Source organism: Lactuca saligna, chromosome 8 (assembly GCF_052625555.1).
Source record: "Lactuca saligna cultivar CGN05327 chromosome 8, ASM5262555v1, whole genome shotgun sequence".
Lineage (NCBI taxonomy): Eukaryota > Viridiplantae > Streptophyta > Magnoliopsida > Asterales > Asteraceae > Lactuca > Lactuca saligna.
Window position 1 is genome coordinate 103,995,046 of NC_136424.1, and position 6,671 is coordinate 104,001,716.

At 40.2% G+C, this 6,671-nt stretch overlaps 1 long non-coding RNA gene across 1 annotated transcript; it reads left to right on the forward strand.

Moving 5' to 3' along the window:
- LOC145011686 (uncharacterized) lies at window positions 1–3,171 on the forward strand. Its single transcript, XR_013664223.1, has 3 exons — window positions 1–128; window positions 234–576; window positions 2,843–3,171. It is a non-coding gene; the product is annotated as an uncharacterized LOC145011686 (long non-coding RNA).
- Window positions 3,172–6,671: the final 3,500 nt, after the last annotated feature.

Below are 6,671 nucleotides of genomic sequence, written 5' to 3' on the forward strand. Positions count from 1 at the left end.
TACAAGAAATACAAGCATTACCAGCAACACATTTAGCAGTGACACAAGCAATAACGACAACACTCGAAAATGTCGCCGTTAAAGGTGTCGCCAGTAATGCTTGGTAACTGTAACATCCTGAAGTTCAGGTACTTCTAAACTCATCCCTATAATTTTATTACATGTCATTTTGGTCCTTAAGTCCAAGAGAATGCGTTTTGAAGCCCTAATGACATTATTGTAATATTGGACAGGAGGAGTACAATAAACGTACATGAGAGTATGCTGAGCATACTAGGGTACGCCCTAGTATGTTGGGCGTACACTTATGTAGGATGGGCATACTCATGTAAGGAGGAAACCCTAATTTTAGGGTTTGAGTGGTATTTAAGCATCCTTATGGCTCATTTCTCTCCACCTTTTCAACCTCCATATCCTTTGAGAAGTTTTTACAAAACCCTAGCCCCTTAGAGTGTGTTTTGAGCCCAAGAGTGTGTTTTTGGTGTGTTAAATGAAGAAGAAGTTGCATCAAGAAGCTTGGAAGCTTGAAGCAAGGATTGGATCTGGAAGTTTTGTTATTTTCTCCATTATCTCAAGGTATAAAGTTCATACATTGATTGCTTGTTTGCTAGATCTCATTTTTAGGTGTTTTTATGCTTCTTTTTGGTCCTAAATGTTCCATCTTGAGCATGGTATGTTTTGGATGTTTTGAGTCATCCTTTCAGACCCAAGGAGGGGTCCTTAGTCATAAAAATGAGGCCCCAATGGCTAGATTTGCCTCATGCATCTTGTAGAAGGTATTGATGGATTAGTACCTTGTGTTAAGGACTTTTTTGACGTGTAAAGTCATAAAGTTGGAAAATTTATGACTCTAGAGTGAATTTGGACTGTGGATCTGAAGTATGGGCTTGAGTGCTTAAGCCATTAAGCACTTAATGAAGTATTGGACTTTGTGAGGGTATGTCCATATAGGTGGAAGTACGCCCCACTTACTCGGTCAGCCACCCCGTAACTGGTCAATGAGAGGCTCGCGTATGCTAAGTGTACTTCTGGGTTACGCCCTACGAACTCGCACGAGTTAGCCCTTGTTAAATTGACTCAATTGGTTTAGTGGGTTTGACTAGTTGAACTTGAGTTTGACCAAGTTTGACTTTGAGGGCATTTTGGGTATTTTGGGATTTTGATGGAATTGGTTACTTAGTGAATGTAGGTATTGTGTAGAGAGTTGAGATTCAGAGTCATGCCTATCAGTTCTATCCATTTTGCAATGTGAGTTTTCCTCACTATACTTATGGGTTGAAGGCACCAAGTGTAACACTCCAATCCAAGTAGTTACCCTTTATACCCTTGAAATGAAATTTTATTGCAAATTGGTCCCTTCCGTATGTTGGGTATACATATGAGTATGCTTTGCGTACTAAGGTGGGATGATCACGAAGGTGAGCCATGTACGTGGAGCGTACGAGTTGGTATGCAGGGCGTACGTGGCAGATAGCTAAAACCCTAATTTTCAGACTTGTGACCTATTTAAGCAACCTTTCACCATTTGTACCGAACCCTAATAAGCCCCCATAGCCTCATTTCATCCCTTAACACCTCATATTTTCTTGTGAGTGTGATTCTTGAGCTTAAAGAGGGTTTTGGTGTCCATTTTAGAGAGCATTCAAGAAGGAGAAGGTGGTGATCAAGTCTTGGGTGGCATTGAGCTTCTAGATCCTGCATCAAGTTCATCTTGAGGTACTTCTGGAGGTATAAAGTCATAACATTGTCATCTCTTTTGTTAGTTTGAGCTAGGGTTTTCCATGGAGTCCCTTTTTGGTTCTTGGACTTTGTCTTCTGAGTTGAGCAACTCCAGAGACTAAGATGGTTAGATCTGAGCGTTTTGAGTATGCTAGATGCATAAAGGTGCCATCTTGAAGGCTGTCTAGATTCCATGCATGAGTTTGAGGTCTTATATGAAGTCTTAATGTGAAGAATGAAGTTTTGGAGTCCCTTGTGGCATGCAAGGGGATAAAGTTGCCAACTTTATACCTTAGGACATTTTAATGAGCTTAAATCTAAAATTAGACGTTGAAATCCCAAGTATTAAGAACTTAATGGTCGTGGTGTTTAATCTGCTTGTACGCTGAGCACAATATTGTATACGCTGCGTCTATAGCCAAAGGGCTCAATACGTTAAGCATATTGGAGTGGTACGTTGGGCGTACGTACCCCAGTTGAATTTTGGGTTTCGTATGGGCTTGTAAGCTCTTTGGGCCTTATTCAGTATTGAGCGTGGTTTCATTTTGGGTTAGTGGTTCGATTATTCTGTTTGGGCCATGTGGCCCATTAATAGTTTTTATCTTGGATCTTGGGCCCATTAGTAAAGGAAGACTTTTGGGAAATCATGAAAGGACTTAGGCTAGGTCTTTGGACTCTTTGACTAGGTTGAATTATAATCTTAAATTATGGTTATTTGTATTATTGTTCAGTGTGAGGTATCAGACTGCTAGGCGAGCAACTTTTGTGTTCAGCAGACTGAGGTGAGTCTCCTCACCATAGAAATGGGTCGAAGGCACCAAGGTTGTCCCATATTTATTATGAAACTTAATAGTAGTATGTGTAGTGAATGAGTTATTTATTGTGTTATGTGTTATGTAAAGACCATGGGGGGAGCCCATGGCAAATGGTTAAGACCATGGGAGGAGTCCATGACCCATGGGTGTAAGGCCATGGGGGTAGCCCATGATATTCCGGATGAAGACCATTAAGGGAGTCCCTAGCATCCTTATATGTATGTTTTCATGACATTATACGATTATATGGTTGGGTATGTTATTGGGAACTCACTAAGCATTAGCTTACAGATTGTTGGTTGTTTCAGGTACTTCAGGATCTAAGGGCAAGGGCCCGACATGATGATACAACGTGCACTCTCCAGCATTTTTCCCAACTAGTTGTTATGGACACTCTGATCTTTTTGAATAATATGTTTATGTATTGGAATCTTGGAAACAAATTGTGGTTTGAGCTTCTACTTATTAAATGAGCATTTTTAGTATTTAAATGAAAATTTTTACTTGAATTTTTTGGTCTGTTACACCAAGGCCGACTGTAACGCCCATGTTTCTGGGATAAAGCATTAATAATGGTGTAATAGTCTACGTGAACCTTTGTAACTCATTTTGAAGTAATAAAGAGGAATTATGTAAATATTATGTGAATTATGTGCTTATTTGCTTAATTATTATGATTTAATTAATTAATAATAAAAATAAGCGTTGAAAATAAATATTAGATAAAGCCAATATCTTTTTAGAAAGTTGTAGTGGCCGAAAAAAGGATTATGGAGATATAAAGAATGCCGAAATCTGAGTTATAACGAAGAAGTTATGACACGTCGAAGTTTCGCGACGGAACCGGCATGAGACCGGGAAGCATAAAAAGTGAATTTACGATAAAATGCTTTTTAGCCTTGGCAATCTAAACGAAAATCGTAGTGTTCGTTAAACCGAGAGCGTACATAAAAAGAACGTTCAAATCTGACTTCGTATGAGGAAGTTATGATTTTTATAAGTTTTAGCTTAGCAATAAACAGCTAAAAACTCAAATTTAAGATCGAGCGATATTTTGCCGACACAATCTAAACGAGAATCGAAAGTCTCGTTAATAGTGGTACAACGGTAAAAAGACAGACGAAAACGGATGTCGGATGAAGAAGTTATGAATTTTTAACAGATTTTCCAGTCTCTGTCTATTAAAAATAATAATATTAAAAATAAAGTCAACAGTCGACGAAGTCTAAATGAAAGTTGTAGAATATATTCTCACCTACGCGTGCATATAAAGAACGTAAAAACCGGAGCCCGTATGAGAATATTATGGATTTTAGAAGGTTTGAGTGCAATTTCCGAGAAATTCGCATGGATTGGAGCCGGCCATGTCAACATCGCTCAAAACGCGCCTCGTATACGAAATCTGCTGAGTCACCGAAGCCAGCTGGCGAGACGTGTTGCCTGCCCTCGCATCCGAAGTCTGGTCCACTAAGAATCCGATGCGTGCCCTTTATCACATGTCCGAGCCTCGTAGGGAGTGCCACGTCCGAAGCCTCGGACTAGACCTTGGTCCAATCAGAGGCCGACACCGATCCCCTCGAATGCGCAACCCACATGCGAGCCACCTGCGCCCCTTCGGATCTGTTGCCGCGTGGCTTCTTTCTAGCTGTCCGATCAGAAGCCTCCCCCTATAAATAGAAGGCTGCGAGCCTTCTCGGATAATTTTAAGAAATTGTCCATTTTCATCCCTTTTTTCATATTTCTCTCATTTTAATATTCCCCAAAGCCCCGATATCAATTATAACCCCCGGAATACGCAATGAAATGCTCGAGAAGCCCGATAAATTTATCTTTTCGGTTTTGAAGCACAACCCTTGCAGAGCCCGTTTTCTCAATAAAACTCCTGGTTTTATTAGAAACGATCGTTTTAGGAAATGAATTGCTGCCCGATTATTATCAAATCATGTGAGTGTATAGTGACTTTCATCTTACACATAGATATGAAGTACTTATATAAGTACGTGCTATGTGTATATATATTGATTGTTTATTTGAGATGGTTGTTAAATGAATGTTTTATACAAGTTTTAAAATGATTTAAACTGTATATATATATATATATATATATATATATATATATATATATATATATATATATATTATCTACGTATATGTTGGGTATAACATGGGTAGATGAAATAGTTGGTGTGTGATAAAATGATGAAAGGCCTCGATGTTGTTGTTGTTCCAGTCATCTAGCAGAGTATGGATGACGATCACAGACTTTTCTAGATAGTATAGTAGAATGCTAGCAGGCTCGCAACTTGTAGGTGTTTGTGGGCTTGATGTTCACCGGTGTACTCCATCCCCCTCATGGTTGCCTTACGGACATATATGGCTGAGGAATCCCCTTAGCATAAAGTCCAACCCGATGATAAAATCCTTAGATTAGGTCCCTTCTATAGGTGTTTAGGGACGTAAAGCGACGATAACGAGAATGGGTAATGAGGGTTATTGTTGGTTTGATGAAATTAATAAATTATTTTTAGCCGATTAAATTAATAAATTTATTATTATTTGTGGGTTGAAAACCCTATATGCTCACCAGGCTCCCAAGCCTGTCCCACTCAGCTTTCTGTTTTATAGGTAGTGGACCCAGAGCATAATTTGGATGATGAAAAGGGTTTTTTGGATTATAGGCCAGTAGTTGTAAATAACTGTTGTAAGGCTTATAATGTACTGTTTATGCTTTTGATCTGTATCGAACATGACATCCTGAGTCTTTTTAATGAAATAGTATTCTGATCGTTTAGTAGAGAGTTTGATATGAACGTTAAGGAGTTAGAGTGTTTGTTGCGAGTTTCTATCGCCAACGAACACGAGGTTTCTTCATCATCAGTGTATCAGAGTTGTGTTCTGGAGATCTTCCGGGTGCCTTATTTGTTTGTTATGATCCCTATCCCCATGGGGATGTTTGCATGATTGTGGGTATGGATTGTCTAAGTCGGTTCGGTTCTATGATTGATTATGAGGGTCAACACGTGGTAGTTCGAACCCCAAGTGTGGGAGAACTGGTTATCTATGGAGATGACACTAGGATGGGTTCAGGGTTTTATTCTGCAGCCCGGGCTCGACAATATATTCAGCATGGGTGTGCAGGTTATTTGGCTTATATGGTGTATATGCGTGTTAGGGATTAGATTTCAGTTTCAGAGGTCCTGGTTGTCAGGGAGTTTGTAGATGTGTTCCCGGAGGAGTTACTTGGTGTGCCTCCTAAGAGGCAGATCGAGTTCAGGATTGACCTTGTGCTAGGTGCAGCCCGATTTCCAAGGATCCGTATCGCATGGCACCGCCTGAGATACAAGAGTTGTCACCTCAACTGCGGGAGCTACTAGGGAAGTAGTTCATCAGACCGAGCAGTTATCCGTGGGGTGCGCTGATTTTTTCATCAAAAGGAAGGATGATTCACAACAGATGTGCATTGATTACCAGGAGTTTAACAAGTTAACAGTGAAGAGCCGTTATCCCCTTCTGCGGATTGATGACCTCTTTGATCAGTTACAGGGCGCATCTTGGTTCTCCAAGATAGATCTTAGTTCTAGGTATCATCAGGTTAGGGTGAGAGAGGAGGACGTGGAAAAGACCATGTTCTGAAATCGTTATGGGATTACAAGTTCATGGTGATGCCATTTGGGCTCACCAATGTGCCTGCAATGTTCATGGATTTGATGAATCGAGTATGCAGGCCGATGCTCGACAGTTCCATTATTTTGTTCATTAATGATATCTTGGTGTATTTCAAGACCAGGGAGCAGCATGATGAGCATCTTCGTGAGCTTCTGGGGATTTTAAGGCAAAAACGACTTTATGCTAAGTTCTCAAAATGCGAGTTTTAGTTACGAGAGGTTCAGTTCTTTGGAAACCTTGTTAACCAGGATGAGATATTGGTTGATCTGGCCAAGATCGAGGTCGTGATGCAGTGGGAGGTTCCAAAATCTCCCTCGGATATCAAGAGTTTTTTTGGGTTTGACATGGTACTATCGAAGATTCATTTAGGATTTCTCCAAGAGTGCAGTATCCCTCACTCATCTGGTAAGGAAGGGGGTGGATTTCTGATGGGGGTCTGAGCAACAATCGATATTTGTGACCCTTCGCTAG